Source organism: Leucopleurus acutus (assembly GCF_964270905.1).
Source record: "Leucopleurus acutus genome assembly, chromosome: X".
Classification (NCBI taxonomy): domain Eukaryota; kingdom Metazoa; phylum Chordata; class Mammalia; order Artiodactyla; family Delphinidae; genus Leucopleurus; species Leucopleurus acutus.
The window spans coordinates 76,979,850-76,998,065 of NC_139148.1; positions in this window are offsets into that span (position 1 = coordinate 76,979,850).

Genomic DNA, 18,216 nt, shown 5'->3' on the forward strand with positions numbered 1-18,216 from the left:
AAAAAAAAAAGAGAGAGAGAGAAAATGGAGAACTACAGAACATGGTTTCAAATTTGGATGAAAATTGGAATCACTTGCTTATGTTTAAATGTAAAACTGATACCTACGTCCTATCACCAGAGATTCTGATTTAATTAGTCCAGTGTATGGCTTGGACATTAGGACTTTTAAAGCTCCCCATGTGATTCTGATTTGCAACTAAGATTTAAAACCACTACTAGAGATTAAAAGGGACTTGAGACATATTAATAAATTGCAATTTGTATGAGCATTAATTGTCCTAACTTTAAAAACATTAAAAAAATTTAAATAATAATAATAAATAATAATTAGGGTAATTTTAGCTATTAAGAGCTTATTATTAAGATTTTTGTTATAATAGTATTGTGATGATATTCTAAAATAGTCCTTATGTTTTAATAATTCATATTGAGATATTTATAGATAAAATGATATAATGTGCATATTATTTTTTAAAAATCAGGAAAGGTTTTGAAGGTAGAGATAAAACAAGTTTAACCATAACTGATCACTTTTGAAGCTAAATGATGGGTGTGATGTGGGGGTTATTACACTATTCTCTCTACTTTTTTAATATGAGTGTAATTTTTCATAATACAAAGTAATAACAAATATAATGATACTTCAACATTCTCTCTTCTTCTACAGCAATCTAACCTATATTTTTGACCATATACTATTCCTTTTGTTACAATGGGGTTAACTCCCTTATAAATCTCCTATTACCCCCTTTTCTAGTTTCTCTATTGCACTTGCTCAAATTAAGGTTTCATCCTTACCATACTACAGAACTAGTTTTTGTCAAGGCCACTAATGTCTTCTGCATTGTAAATTTGAACAAGTGATTTTCTTCCTTTTACAGCTTGTCCTAGCTACATAATTTGACAATTCAAATTGAATTTGTCAATTAAAACAGAATTTGACAATTCTGTTGTTCATGAAACATTTTCTTCATTTGTCTTTGAGGTCATCTTGCTCCCATGGTCATCTTTTTTTTGCTCAATGACCTCTCTTTTTTTTTTAACATCTTTATTGGAGTATAATTGCTTTACAATGTTGTGTTATTTTCTGCTTTATAACAAAGTGAATCAGTTATACATATACATATATCCCCATATCTCTTTCCTCTTGCATAGTGACCTCTCATTCTTAATCTTTTTTGCTGGTTTCTCCTTACAACCTGACCATTATATGCTGGAGTGTTTCTGTTCTTGAACTCTTTTCTCTATCTATACTTAGTCTTTTGAGAAGGTCGTCTTTTCCCATGGCTGTAACTACCATCTATATACTGATTTTCCAAGTTATATATCTCTATCACATAATGCATAGCAGTCCTGTATGCTCTTTACATATTACATACTTTTTAATTGATCACAAAGATCACTTTAACAATTTTTAAAAGGTAAAGATCTTATAGACCATATTCTCTGACCAAAATGGAATTATACTAAAAGTAGGAAAATAGAAAAGATAATCAAAGCTAAGCAACAGAATCTTAGCAAATTGACATTTAATTAAAAAATAAAAATTGAAAGTACAAATCATTTGGTAATCACAAAAATATACTCATACCAAACATAAAATATGAATTATTCAGAGGAAATTTCATAGTATTTAATATTTTATTATTGAATTAAAAAGTTGGAAATTAATGAACTAAAGATATACCTTAAGAACTGATAAAAAGAAGTAGTAGGGAAAAAAGATGAATGCTGAAAGGAATAAATTAGAAATAAATAAATAAATAAATAAATAAATGTTTATCATTTAGAATTTTTAGCTGGATCATCAAAAACACCTGAGAAATGAGTATATGTAAAGTTTTAAAGTAAGCATTAGATTTAATTAAAATATGAGTTTGGACTTTGACAACTCTAATAAAATAAGACCCAATACATGCCACATAGCTACATGAGCCACAGGAAAGCTAGAACTCCCAGAACCCATTACTTTCTAAAGTTTATTTAATGAGGAATAATGACCAGGGCCAATGAATTTTAAGATCAAATGCCATAGCCACGAGCTGTTAAATAAATCATTATAAAGCCCTGAAATTCCTTTGAATGCAGTTTCTCTCAAATTTTCTCTAAATGCGCTTTAAAAAGCAACCATACTCTGCAGAACATAAACTAATTTTTTTTGGTGGGGGGTGTGTTCTGCATTGCATTCCTTGCTTGTCTACTGTACAATTCTGTGTACAACATAAATTAATACTAATAGCTATCTGAGACATCCTGAAAATTATGATCTAACTAAGACTTAGGGGACATTGTTCGCTATAAGTAAGTGATTTTGATATAAATAGTCTGCTTTTTTTTAGTTGTTCTGGAGAGAAGCTGGTATGAATTGATTCTTATGACAAACAACTTTATTGAATTTAAAATAACTCTCATGTCTTTTCTTTACATATGCAGTGCTTTGTGAACTGTCAACTGCTTTGCAGGAAAAAAAAATTTGAACCTTAAAACCATATAATAATTTTGTTTTGTTTTGTGTCTTTGTATTTTCTACTTACTGTATTTAGTATTTATATAAATCCACCATCCTAAGTACACTGTGGTATATATTTCAAAATGCCAAATTATTCCATCTTTTTTTTTTTTTTGCGGTACACGGGCCTCTCACTGTTGTGGCCTCTCCCGTTGTGGAGCACAGGCTCCGGACGTGCAGGCTCAGCGGCCATGGCCCACGGGCCCAGCCGCTCTGCGGCATGTGGGATCCTCCTGGACCAGGGCACGAACCCGCGTCCCCAGCATCGGCAGGCGGACTCTCAACCGCTTCGCCACCAGGGAAGCCCTATTCCATCTTTTTGATAGTCAACTGAAACTTCCTGCCATTATGAATATTATGCATGCACACAAAGAAAAGGAGTTGAAGGGCACACTTAATATTTTCCAATTAACTTGGATGTTTGAAATATGGAAAAAATGATCCTTAAAATAATGGAAAAGTCTGGAAGCTACATCTCATTTCTGAAAAGTGGCTTTATTTCCCTCCAAGAATAATTTCCTTCTAATTCAAAGAAAATAAAAAGTGAATTATTGGTTAGTTTGCCTTTCACTGACTTCTCAATTAAATCTAACTCAGATTTAGAAGTGTATCTGTTTATCAGTTGAAAAGTAGAATTGGATCTATATCTTATGGTTACTGTAAGTATGCAATTTTACTAAACACTAGACTACATGAGAGGTCTAGATATGCTAGAAATTTTTCTATGTTATTTTATGAGAAACTCATTTAAAACCAAATTTATAGTAAGCAAGCCTCTAAGAATATGGAAAAAAATGTAAAAGGAAAAAATCAAAAATATCTGAATTTAAAGGTAAGAATCCATATCATTAAACGGAATTTGTTAGGCATCTGAAGAAAAACAAAACAAAACAAAACAGTAAAAGTTTATTTGTTAAGTTAAAATACTACTTTTCCCACCAGGAAAATTTCCATGTTCATTTTACCCTATTATATGACACTTCTCTTCTTTTTTCCAGAAGAAGCTACAAATGGGTCTACCATTTTACCTATGCAGTTTATAAGTATCTCTCTCCCTCTTTTTTGTAGTGTTTCTCTAATTATTTTTATTTCTAAAAATTCCTCATACAATTTTTAAAGGTTACTCCCCATTTACAGTTATTACAAAATATTGGCGATATTTCCCATGTTAAATAATACTTGAGCCTATCTTATGTCCAATAGTTTGTATCTCCCACTTCTTCACCCCTATGCTATACCTCTCCCCTCCCCACTGGTACCCACTAGTTTGTTCTCTATATCTGTGATTCTGCTTCTTTTTGTTATATTTACTAGTTTGTTGTATTTTTTTATATTCCATATATGTGTTATGTCTTTCTCTGACTTATTTTACTTAACATAATGCCCTCCAAGTCAATCCATGTTGCAGTAAATGACAAACTTTCATTTTTTTTAATGACTGAGTAGTATGTCACTGTATATATATACACCACATCTTTATTCATCTGTTGATGGACATTTAGGCTGCTTCTATATCTTGGCAATTGTAAATAATGCTTCTAGGAACACTGAGGTGCATGTATCTTTTTTGAATTATTCTTTTATTTATTTATTTTTTTGATATATACCCAGGAGTGGAATTTCTGGGTCATATGGTAGTTCTATTATTAGTTTTTTGAGCTAAAACTATTAAGAGCCATATTGTTTACACAGTGGATGCACCAATTTACATTCCCACCAACAGTGTACAAAGGTTCCTTTTTTCTCCACATCCTCTCTAATATTTGTTATTTGTGTTTTGATGGTAACCATTCTGACAGGTGTGAAGTGATTATCTCATTGACTGACAAGGAATTAATATCCAGCATATATCAACAGGTCATACAACTCAATATCAGAAAAAAAAAAACCTAATGAAAAAAATGGGCAGAAAAACTGACTAGAAATTTTTCCAAAGAGGAAAGGCAGATGGCCAACAGGCAAAGAAAATGATGACCAACATGGCTAATCATCAGGGAAATGCAAATCAAGACCACAATGAGATATAAGTAGCTCTTGATGAATCTTTATCTTCTACTATACAATGAACTCCTTACAGGAGAAATTCACTTCTTACCTATATTTTTAATCTTTTTTACCAGGATTCTCTTTACAGAGATGATAGTTGGAAGCCCCACTGAACTTTTACCCTTCATTTTATTTTTTATGGTAGACGTAAAAAAAAAATCTCCTCCTCATTTTAATGTCCCACTGTCAGAGAACTTTATGAGGCTTCTTCCCTGAGAAATAATTTATTTATAGCACATTAGATTTTATATATATATATATATATATATACACAAAAACAACCATATGGGAGAGATTTCTAATCAAGTGACCATTGTAAGGTACCCTGATAAATAAATGTCATATTCTACATTAATAAACTAGTCTCATCTCTTATTAATCCCTCTTTTTGTATTTGTTGTACATGAAGCACTTCCCTATATTGTGATCATTCATGTTGAATTAAAAAATTCAAAACCTACAAATCAGACACCTCTGACACTAGGGTTAACCAGTGATACCACCCGGTAAGGCTTTGAAGTACATTGGTTTCCTTGTCTTTGATATATTTTTAGCTAAGTCTGTAAAAAGTCTGGCATGTCAACTTGTGGTTTCAGGTGTAGCCTTAAAACTATCTCCAAAATATTTATTTCTACCAGCCTATTATAACCATTTAAAATAAATCTTTACAACCATTTAAAACATATATTTGCCTTTGGATTAAAGTGCTGACTAAAAATTGTCACTTGACATCTGCCTCTACAAAGATTAGGTCACTAGCCATTGCAGTCACAGACCTTAAACACGCTCTGAAAGGAGTTCAGGATGGAGATCAGAAATGAGGCACTCTGTGCTCTGGGAAAAACTGGAAAAACAGGCCTTCAAATAGCTTCATATTTTCTGGAAAAGATTTTATGAGACCAATTTCTTGCATATTCTCATATCCAGAAAAGCACTAAAATTATTAATGGAGACATTTGCTCTTCATGACTAGCAGCAACCTTCTGGTGACTAGCAGCAACCTTCTGGTGACTAGCAGCAACCTTCTGCCAAAATGTCTGTTTGACTGCATGTATCTCTCCCTTCACTAAAATCAAATATATTCTGACCTCCTTCCTTACCTCTTTGGAGCAGTTCCTCAGAGCTATCAGAGAGGCTGTATCCCAGGCTACAGTCCTCATTATGCCATCAATAAAACTTAGCTCACAATTCTCACATTGTGCATTTTTTTCAACTGACAGAAGCAGTGTGGTACTTGCAGTTTCCAGATAATACGGAAATATCCAGGAAATTCTCTTTAGAGTTTCTGAAAATTAGACTGTTCTTCAGAATCATCTTGTAAAAAAAGATTTAGAATTCCTATATACAACCCAAGTTACAAAATCAGAATTTGTGAGTCTGGGACCATGGTCTATGTAATTTCAAAAATCTGCCTAATTTTTTTTTTCATTTTAACATCTTTATTGGGTATAATTGCTTTAAAATGGTATGTTAGTTTCAGCTTCACAACAAAATGAATCGTTATATATATACATATGTTCCCATATCTCCTCCCGCTTGCGTATCCCTCCCTCCCTCCCACCCTCCCTATCCCACCCCTCCAGGTGGTCACAAAGCACCGAGCTGATCTCCCTGTGCTATGAGGCTGCTTCCCACTAGCTATCTACCTTAAGTTTGGTAGTGTATATATGTCCATGCCTCTCTCTCGCTTTGTCACCATTTACCCTTCCCCCTCCCCATAGCCTCAAGTCCATTCTCTAGTAAGTCTGTGTCTTTATTCCTGTTTCACCCCTAGGTTTTTCATGACATTTTTTCTTCTTAAATTCCATATATATATGTGTTAGCATACGGTATTTGTCTCTCTCTTTCTGAATTACTTCACTCTGTATGACAGACTCTAGGTCTACCCACCTCATTACAAATAGCTCAATTTCGTTTCTTTTTATGGCTGAGTAATATTCCATTGTATATATGTGCCACATCTTCTTTATCCATTCATCTGTTAACGGACACTTAGGTTGTTTCCATCTCTGGGCTATTGTAAATAGAGCTGCAATGAACATTTTGGTACATGACTCTTTTTGAATTATGGTATTCTCAGGGTATATGCCCAGTAGTGGGATTGCTGGGTCATATGGTAGTTCTATTTGTAGTTTTTTGAGGAACCTCCATACTGTTCTCCACAGTGGCTGTATCAATTTACATTCCCACCAACAGTGTAAGAGGGTTCCCTTTTCTCCACACCCTCTCCAGAATTTATTGTCTCTAGATTTTTTGATGATGGCCATTCTGACTGGTGTGAGATGATATCTCATTGTAGTTTTGATTTGCATTTCTCTAATGATTAGTGATGTTGAGCATTCTTTCATGTGTTTGTTGGCACTCTGTATATCTTCTTTGGAGAAATGTCTATTTAGGTCTTCTGCCCATTTTTGGATTGGGTTGTTTGTTTTTTTGTTATTAAGCTGCATGAGCTGCTTATAAATTTTGGAGATTAATCCTTTGTCAGTTGCTTCATTTGCAAATATATTCTCCCATTCTGAGGGTTGTCTTTTGGTCTTCTTTATGGTTTCCTTTGCTGTGCAAAAGCTTTTAAGTTTCATTAGGTCCCATTTGTTTACTTTTCTTTTTATTTCCATTTCTCTAGGAGGTGGGTCAAAAAGGACCTTGCTGTGATTTATGTCATAGAGTGTCCTGCCTATGTTTTCCTCTAAGAGTTTGATAGTTTCTGGCCTTACATTTAGGTCTTTAATCCATTTTGAGCTTATTTTTGTGTATGGTGTTAGGGAGTAATCTAATCACATACTTTTACATGTACCTGTCCAGTTTTCCCAGCACCACTTATTGAATAGGCTGTCCTTTCTCCACTGTAAATTCCTGCCTCCTTTGTCGAAGATAAGGTGTCCATATGTGCATGGGTATATCTCTGGGCTATCTATCCTGTTCCATTGATCTATATTTCTGTTTTTGTGCTAGTACCATACTGTCTTGATTACTGTAGCTTTGTAGTATAGTCTGAAGTCAGGAAGCCTGATTCCTCCAGCTCAGTTTTTCGTTCTCAACATTGCTTTGGCTATTCGGGATCTTTTGTGTTTCCATACAAATTGTGAAATTTTTTGTTCTATTTCTGTGAAAAATGCCAGTGGTGGTTTGATAGGGATTGCATTGAATCTATAGATTGCTTTGGGTGGTAGAGTCATTTTCACAATGTTTATTCTTCCAATCCAAGAACATGGTATATCTCTCCATCTATTTGTATCATCTTTCATTTCTTTCATCAGTGTCTTATAATTTTCTGCATACAGATCTTTTGTCTCCTTAGGTAGGTTTATTCCTAGATATTTTATTCTTTTTGTTGCCATGGTAAATGGGAGTGTTTTCTTGATTTCACTTTCAGATTCTTCATCCTTAGTGTATAGGAATGCCAGAGATTTTTGTGTATTAATTTTGTATCCAGCTACTTTACCAAATTCATTGATTAGCTCTAGTAGTTTTCTGGTAGCATCTTTAGGATTCTCTATGTATAGTATCATGTCATCTGCAAAGAGTGACAGCTTTACTTCTTCTTTTCCGATTTAGATTCCTTTTATTTCCATTTGTTCTCTGATTTTTGTGGCGAAAACTTCCAAAACTATGTTGAATAAGAGTGGTGAGAGTGGGCAACCTTGTCTTTTTCCTGATCTTAGTGGAAATGCTTTCAGTTTTTCACCATTGAGGATGATGTTTGCTGTGGGCTTGTCATATATGGCCTTTATTATGTTGAGGAAAATTCCCTCTATGCCTACTTTCTGCAGGGTTTTTATCATAAATGGGAGTTGAATTTTGTAAAAGCTTTCTCTGCATCTATTGAGATGATCATATGGTTTTTCTCCTTCAGTTGTTAATATGGTGTATCATGTTGATTGATTTGCGTATATTGAAGAATCCTTGCATTCCTGGAATAAACCCCACTTGATCATGGTGTATGATCTGTTTAATATGCTGTTGGATTCTGTTTGCTAGTATGTTGTTGAGGATTTTTGTATCTATGTTCATCAGTGATATTGGCCTGTAGTTTCTTTGTGACTTCCTTGTCTGGTTTTGGTATCAGGGTGATGGTGGCCTCATAGAATGATTTTGGGAGTGTTCCTCCCTCTGCTATATTTTGGAAGAGTTTGAGAAGGATAGGTGATAGCTCTTCTCTAAATGTTTGATAGAATTCGCCTGTGAAGCCATCTGGTCCTGGGCTTTTGCTTGTTGGAAGATTTTTAATCACAGTTTCAATTTCAGTGCTTGTGATTGGTCTGTTCATATTTTCTATTTCTTCCTGATTTAGTCTTGGCAGGTTGTGCCTTTCTAAGAATTTGTTCATTTCTTCCAGGTTGTCCATTTTATTGGCATAGAGTTGCTTGTAGTAATCTCTCATGATCTTTTGTATTTCTGCAGTGTCAGTTGTTACCTCTCCTTTTTCATTTCTAATTCTATTGATTTGAGTCTTCTCCCTTTTTTTCTTGATGAGTCTGGCTAATGGTTTATCAATTTTGTTTATCCTTTCAAAGAACCAGCTTTTAGTTTTATTAATCTTTGCTATCATTTCCTTCATTCCTTTTTCATTTATTTCTGATCTGATTTTTACGATTTCTTTCCTTCTGCTAACTTTGGGGTTTTTTTGTTCTTCTTTCTCTAATTGCTTTAGGTGCAAGGTTAGGTTGTTTATTCAAGATGTTTCCTGTTTCTTAAGGTAGGATTGTATTGCTATAAACTTCCCACTTAGAACTGCTTTTGCTCCATCCCATAGATTTTGAGTCGTTGTGTCTCCATTGTCATTTGTTTCTAGGTATTTTTTGATTTCCTCTTTGATTTCTTCAGTGATCACTTTGTTATAAGTAGTGTATTCTTTAGCCTCCATGTGTTTGTATTTTTTACAGATATTTTCCTGTAATAGATATCTAGTCTCTTAGCGTTGTGGTCGGAAAAGATACTTGATACAATTTCAATTTTCTTAAATTTGCCAAGGCTTGATTTGTGACCCAAATATGATCTATCCTGGAGAATGTTCCCTGAGCACTTGAGAAAAATGTGTATTCTGTTGTTTTTGGATGGAATGTCCTATAAATGTCAATTAAGTCCATCTCGTTTAATGTATCATTTAAAGCTTGTGTCTCCTTACTGATTTTCATTTTGGATGATCTGTCCATTGGTGAAAGTGGGGTGTTAAAGTCCCCTACTATGAATGTGTTACTGTCGATTTCCCCTTTTGTGGCTGTCAGTATTTGCCTTATGTATTGAGGTGCTCCTATGTTGGGTGCATAAATATTTACAATTGTTATATCTTTTTCTTGGATCGATCCCTTGATCATTATGTAATGTCTTTCTTTGTCTCTTCTAATAGTCTTTGTTTTAAAGTCTATTTTGTCTGATATGAGAATTGCTACTCCAGCTTTCTTTTGCTTTCCATTTGCATGAAATACCTTTTTCCATCCCCTTACTTTCAGTCTGTATGTGTCTCTAGGTGTGAAGTGTGTCTCAAGTAGACAGCAAATATATGTGTCTTGTTTTTGTATCCATTCAGCCAATCTGTGTCTTTTGGTGGGAGCATTTAGTCCATTTACATTTAAGGTAATTATCGATATGTGTGTTACCATTCCCATTTTCTTAATTGTTTTGGGTTCATTATTGTAGGTCTTTTCATTCTTTTGTGTTTCTTGCTTAGAGAAGTTCCTTTAGCAGTTGTTGTAGAGCTGGTTTAGTGGTGCTGAACTCTCTCAGCTTTTGCTTATCTGTAAAGGTTTTAATTTCTCCATCAAATCTGAATGAGATCCTTGCTGGGTAGAGTAATCTTGGTTGCAGGTTTTTCTTCTTCAACACTTTCAATATGTCCTGCCACTCCCTTCTGGCTTGCAGAGTTTCTGCTGAAAGATCAGCTGTTAACCTTATGGGGATTCCCTTGTGTGTTATTTGTTGTTTTTCCCTTGCTGCTTTTAATATGTTTTCTTGGTATTTAATTTTTGGCAGTTTGATTAATATGTGTCTTGGTGTATTTCTCCTTGGATTTATCCTGTATGGGACTCTCTGTGTTTCTTGGATTTGGTTAACTATTTCCTTTCCCATATTAGGGAAGTTTTCAACTATAATCTCTTCAAATATTTTCTCAGTTGCTTTCGTTTTCTCTTCTTCTTCTGGAACCCCTATAATTCGAATGTTGGTGCATTTAATGTTGTCCCAGGGGTCTCTGAGACTGTCCTCAGTTCTTTTCATTCTTTTTTCTTTATTCTGCTCTGCAGTAGTTATTTCCACTATTTTATCTTCCAGGTTACTTATCTGTTCTTCTGCCCCAGTTATTCTGCTATTGATCCCATCTAGACTATTTTTCATTTCATTTTTTGTGTTGTTCATCATTGTTTGTTTCATCTTTAGTTCTTCTAGGTCCTTGTTAACTGATTCTTGCATTTTGTCTATTCTATTTCCAAGATTTTGGATCATCTTTACTATCATTATTCTGAATTCTTTTTCAGGTAGACTGCCTATTTCCTCTTCATTTGTTAGGTCTGGTGGGTTTTTATCTTGCTCCTTCATCTGCTGTGTGTTTTTCTGTCTTTTCATTTTGCTTATCTTACTGTGTTTGGGGTCTCCTTTTTGCACACTGAAGGTTCATAGTTCCTGTTGTTTTTTGTGTCTGTCCCCAGTGGCTAAGGTTGGTTCAGTGGGTTGTGTAGGCTTCCTGGTGGAGAGGACTAGTGCCTGTGTTCTGGTGGATGAGTCTGGATCTTGTCTTTCTGGTGGGCAGGTCCACGTCTGGTGGTGTGTTTTGGGGTGTCTGTAGACTTATTATGATTTTGGGCAGCCTCTCTGCTAATGGGTAGAGTTCTGTTTCTGTCTTGCTAGTTGTTTGGCATAGGATGTCCAGCACTGTAGCTTGCTGGTCGTTGAGTGAAGCTGGGTGCTGGCACTGAGATGGAGATCTCTGGGAGATTTTCGCTGTTTGATATTATGTGCAGCTGTGAGGCCTCTTGTGGACCAGTGTCCTGAAGTTGGCTCTCCCACCTCAGAGGCACAGCACTGACTCCTGGCTGCAGCACCAAGAGCCTTTCATCCACAGGGCTCCTTAATTTGGGATGATTCGTTGTCTATTCATGTATTCCACAGATGGAGGATACATCAAGTTGATTGTGGAGCTTTAATCCACTGCTTCTGAGGCTGGTGGGAGAGATTTCCCTTTCTCTTCTTTGTTCTCACAGTTCCCAGGGGCTCAGCTTTGGATTTGGCCCCGCCTGTGTGTGTAGGTCGCTGGAGAGCGTCTGTTCTTTGCTCAGACAGGACGGGGTTAAAGGAGCCGCTGATTCGGAGGCTCTGGCTCACTCAGGCCGGGGGTAGGAAGGGTCACAGAGTGTGGGGCGGGCCTGCGGTGGCAGAGGCTGGCGTGACGTTACTAGCCTGAGGCGTGCCGTGCGTTCTCCCGGGGGAGTTGTCCCTGGATCCTGGGACCCTGGCAGTGGCGGGCTGCACAGGCTCCCCGGAAGGGGGTGTGGATAGTGACCTGTGTTCGCACACAGGCTTCTTGGTGGTGGCAGCAGCGGCCTTAGCGTCTCATGTCTGTCTCTGGGCTCCGCACTCTTAGCCACGGCTCGTGCCCGTCTCCGATGCTCTCCCAAGCAGCGTTCTTAATCCCCTCTCCTCGTGCACCAGGAAACAAAGAGGGAAGGAAAATTCTCTCGCCTCTTCGGCAGGTCCAGACTTTTCCCCAGACTCCCTCCCGGCTAGCCGCGGTGCACTAACGCCCTGCAGGCTGTGTTCACGCCGCCAACCTCAGTCCTCTCCCCGGCGCTCCAACAGAAGCCGGAGCCTCAGCTCCCAGCCCCGCCTGCCCTGGCGGGCGAACAGACAAGCCTCTCGGCTGGTGAGTGCCGGTCGGCCCGATCCTCTGCACTGGAATCTCTCTGCTTTGCCCTCCGCACCCCTGTTGCTGTGCTCTCCTCCGCGGCTCCGAAGCTCCCCCACTCCGCCACCTGAAGTCTCCGCCCACGAAGGGGCTTCCTAGTGTGTGGACACTTTTCCCCCTTCACAGCTCTCTCCCACTGGTGCAGGACCCGTCCCTATCCTTTTGTCTCTGTTTATTTTTTTCTTTTGCCCTAACCAGGTACGTGGGGGGTTCCTTGCCTTTTGGGAAGTCTGAGGTCTTCTGCCAGCATTCAGTAGGTGCTCCATAGGAGTTGTTCCATGCGTAGATGTATTTCTGGTGTATCTGTGGGGAGGAAGGTGATCTCCGCGTCTTACTCTTCCGCCATCTTCTGCCTAATTTTTTAAAGGACTAGAACAATAAATTTCACAATCTGTATGGAAACACAAAAGACCCCGTATAGGCAAACAATCTTGAGAAAGAAAAACGGAGCTAGGCTTCCAGACTTCAGACAATACTGCAAAGCTACAGTCATAAAGACAGTATGATACTGGCACAAAAACTGAAATAGAGATCAATGGAACAGGATAGAAAGTTCAGAGATAAACCCACACACATATGGTCACCTTATTTTTGGTAAAGGAGGCAATAATATACTATGGAGAAAAGACAGCCTCTTCACTAAGTGGTGCTGGGAAAACTGGACAGCTACATGTAAAAGAATGAAATTAGAACAGTCCCTAACACCATACACAAAAATAAAATCAAAATGGATTAAAGACCTAAATGTAAGGCCAGACAGTATCAAATTCTTAGAGGAAAACATAGGCAGAACACTCCATGACATAAATCACAGCAAGATCCTTTTTGACCCACCTCCTAGAAAAATGAAAATAAAAACAAAAATAAACCAATGGGACCTAATGAAACTTAAAAGCTTTTGCACATCAAAGGAAACCATAAACAAGATGAAAAGAGATCCCTCAGAATGGGAGAAAATATTTGCAAATGAAACAACTGACAAAGGATTAATCTCCAAAATTTACAAGCAGCTCATGCAGCTTAATATCAAAAAAGCAACCCAATCCAAAAATGTGCAGAAGACTGAAAAAGACATTTCTCCAAAGAAGATATACTGATTGCCAACAAACACATGAAAGGATGCTCAACAACAGTAATCATTAGAGAAATGCAAATCAAAACTACAGTGAGATATCACATCACACCAGTCAGAATCGCCATCATTAAAAAATGTACATACAATAAATGCTGGAGATGGTGTGGAGAAAAGGGAACCCTCTTGCACTGTTGGTGGGAATTTAAATTGATACAGGCACTATGGAGAACAGTATGGAGGTTCTTTAAGAATCTAAAACCAGAACTACCATACGACCCAGCAATCCCACTACTGGGCATATACGCTGAGAAAACCATAATTCAAAAAGTGTCATGTACCACAATGTTCATTGCAGCTCTATTTACAATAACCAGGACATGGAAGCAACCTAAGTGTCCCCTGGCAGATGAATGGGTAAAGAAGATGTGGCCCATATATACAATGGAATATTATTCAGCCATAGAAAGAAGAAAAATTGAATTATTTGTAGTAAGGTGGATGGACCTAGAGTGTGTCATACAGAGTGAAGTAAGTCAGAAAAAGAAAAACAAATACCGTATGCTAACACATATATATGTAATCTAAACAACAAAATAAAAAATGCTTCTTACAAACTTAGGGGCAGGACAGGAATAAAGATGCAGATATAGAGAATGGACTTGAGGACACAGGGAGGGGGCAGGGTAGGCTGGGACTAAGTGAGAGAGTGGCATGGACATATATACACTCCCAAATGTAAAATAGATAGCTAGTGGAAAGCAGCTGCATAGCACAGGGAGATCAGCTCAGTGCTTTGTGACCACCTAGAGGGGTGGGATAGGGAGGGTGGGAGGGAGGGAGGTGCAAGAGGGAGGAGATATGGGGATATATGTATATGTGTAGCTGATTCATTTTGTTATAAAGCAGAAACTAACACACCATATTAAAGCAATTATACTCCAATAAAAATGTTAAAAAAATCTGCCTAGGTGGTTCCTATTAAAAAAAAACATCATCAGTTATTAGCATCAATGAGATAGTCATAGGAGTTATCAATGAAAAAATGTTGCCTGCCATATCATTTAACAAAGGATGTTGCAGCCCTCAAGCCACTACAGCCACCCAGGGTGATGAGCTCTGAGAGAAGCTACCAAGGCCTCACCACTTCAGCCACCCCCCAATGATGCAGGCCGAGCAGACTCAGGATGAGAAAACACAGGATACAGGCCTCAGATAGCTGAGGTGCATACCAAAAGAATGATTTCAGTGAGCCCAGACTCTTTCACCTTCCCATACATAAAAAGCACTAAATTCCTTAACTTGACATACCTGATTTTCTTTAAGTAACGGTAGTATTTTGATATTTGCACTACCTGGACTTCGTTGCAAAAGCTCCTATATATCCTGTCTTCTACCTTACCTTTTCTGAGCAGTCCCTTTGAGCTATCTGAGAGGCTGTGTCCTGGGCTTAAGTCCTCAGTTTTGCCTGCCAAATAAAACATAATCCTCAGCTTTTAGGTTGTGCATCTTTTTTCAGTCAACAGAGTGAAAGACCTTATCTAACTCACATCAAATCATAGCAAAACGTAAAAAAAATAAATAAAAAATCACAGGAATGGCTGTTATGGGATTATAGATAACTGAACACTGTCAATTGAAAATCAGGCAGAAATTCTGTTTATGTTGGCCTTATTATTTTAATATCTATCATTATACTTCCTGCTGTGCCATACAATATTAGAATAATAAAATGGTATAAAAAGAAACCTCAAACTATGTCATTCCTTTACCTTAAGTGAAGTGAAACATTGTATTTTTTGGGTTTTTTTGGTAATGTCACTAAGAGCCAGAGGGATCAAGTATCTTGCTCAATTTACTACAGCTTGAAATTTTATTTAATGATTGAAGAGTTTGCAGGGCCAAAAGATCTTGATTCTTCACTTTACTTCACTCTCATTAAGTAATCTGACTCTCTTAAGACTGAACTGAAAGTGTGCTGAATATAATATATACCAGAAAATTTGTGTTTAATACCTCTTTATGGTCTCTAAAGGTGTAGTATTGCCAACTTGAAAGTTTTTGTTAATTCAGTTCCTCTACACTGAACGTTTACTGTATACAGTGAGGCAAAAATTACAAAATAAAATGTTCTTAAGTTGGATAATATACATATGTATAAGCAGCTATCTATAAATAGTTCTTTACTTATAGAAAGTGGTCATTAAATCTTTTAAATTTATGATTATGTTATCTATTCCCACGTCAATAATAAACCAAGTATAAATACTGGCACATTAATCACTTTATTCTTTTCTATTTTTTCCATTTAGCTTTATATGAATCATATATATGAATATATATGAACATATATATAATATATATATATATGCATATATTCATATATAGGAATCACATGTATTCATCCTTAGGTTCATTAATCTGGAAATCTCAGAAAACCAAATGTAGAAATGCTTTTTAAGCCATCTTCATTATTGACAGAATAGATTACAGCAATATTTTAAAATATTTACAGACATGGATCACAAAGGCTCTCAGGTAATTTCAAAATCGGTCCCTTGATTGATTAATGTACTTGATTTAGATAATATAACAACTTCAAGAGATTTTCTCTTGTAACTAAAAGATTGTGAGTATAACATTACCAGATAGAGAATACTATTATTCAGTTGAGTATATTAACATTGTTTGCTGACTCATGAACATTATTTCATTTAAATGTACAGCAGGAATATAATGGGGAAAAAGTAGGCATTACTTATTATTCTGATAGGCAGAAAAGGCAACTAATAGAGAGGCTTTGATAATAAGTCATTAAACTGTGTTTTTATTATTGCAATTATAATTTTCTCTTATTCTGTGGTTGAACTCATTTGAAGAGAAAAATAAATCAAATCACCACCCATTATAGGAGGATGAGTGAGGGAAGGAGGAAGGCAGAGATATAAAAAGATTTTTATAATGCTTCTCTGACAAAACAAAAACAAAAATAAAAACAGAAACAATCCCTTAAATATTGACACTATAAGTATGGATATTAATCAAAATTCTTTTTTTTACATCCTTATTGGAGTATAATTGCTTTATAATGGTGTATTAGTTTCTGCTTTATAACCAAGTGTATCAGTTATACATATACATATGTTCCCATATCTCTTCCCTCTTGCATCTCCCTCCCTCCCACCCACCCTATCCCACCCCTCCAGGCAGTCACAGAGCACCGAGCTGATCTCCCTGTGCTATGTGGCTGCTTCCCACTAGCTATCTAACTTACGTTTGGTAGTGCATACATGTCCATGCCTCTCTCTCGCTTTGTCACAGCTTACCCTTCCCCCTCCCCATATTCTCTAGTCCATTCTCTAGTAGGTCTGTGTCTTTATTCCTGTCTTACCCAAGGTTCTTCATGACATTTTTTCTTAAATTCCATATATATGTGTTAGCATACGGTATTTACCTTTCTCTTTCTGACTTACTTCACTCTGTATGACAGACTCTAGGTCTATCCACCTCATTACAAATAGCTCAATTTCGTTTCTTTTTATGGCTGAGTAATATACCATTGTATATATGTGCCACATCTTCTTTATCCATTCATCAAATGATGGACACTTAGGTTACTTCCATCTCGTGGCTATTGTAAATAGAGCTGCAATGAACATTTTGGTTCATGACTCTTTGAATTATGGTTTTCTCAGGGTATATGCCCAGTAGTGGGATTGCTGGGTCATATGGTTGTTCTGTTTGTAGTTTTTTAAGGAACCTGCATACTGTTCTCCATAGTGGCTGTACCAATTCACATTCCCACCAGCAGTGCAAGGGTGTTCCCTTTTCTCCACGCCCTCTTCAGCATTTACACTTTCTAGATTTTTTGATGATGGCCATTCTCACTGGTATAAGATGATATCTCACTGTAGGCTTGATTTGCATTTCTCTAATGGTTAATGATGTTGAGCATTCTTTCATGTGTTTGTTGGAAGTCTGTATATCTTCTTTGGAGAAATGTCTATTTTGGTCTTCTGCCTATTTTTGGATTGGGTTGTTTGTATTTTGGATATTGAGCTGTATGAGCTGCTTATAAATTTTGGAGATTAATCCTTTGTCAGTTGCTTCATTTTCAAATATTTTCTCCCATTCTGAGAGTTGTCTTTTTCTCTTGTTTATGGTTTCCATTGCTGTGCAAAAGCTTTGAACTTTCATCAGGTCCCATTTGTTTATTTTTATTTCCATTACTCTAGGAGGTGGGTCAGAAAGGATCTTGCTGTGATTTATGTCATAGAGTGCTCTGCCTATGTTTTCCTCCAAGAGTTTGATAGATTCTGGCCTTACATTTCGGTCTTTAATCTATTTTGAGCTTACTTTTGTGTATGGTGTTAGGGAGTGATCTAATCTCATACTTTTACATGTACCTGTCCAGTTTTCCCGGCACCAATCTTTGAAGAGGCTGTCCTTTCTCCACTGTACTTTCCTGTCTCCTTTATCAAAGATAAGGTGACCATATGTGTGTGGGTTTACTTCTGGGCTTTCTATCCTGTTCCATTGATCTATCTTTCTGTTTTTGTGCCAGTACCATACTGTCTTGATTACTGTAGCTTTGTAGTATAGCCTGAAGACAGGGAGCCTGATTCCTCCAGCTCCATTTTTCGTTCTCAAGATTGCTTTGGCTATTCGGGGTCTTTTGTGTTTCTATACA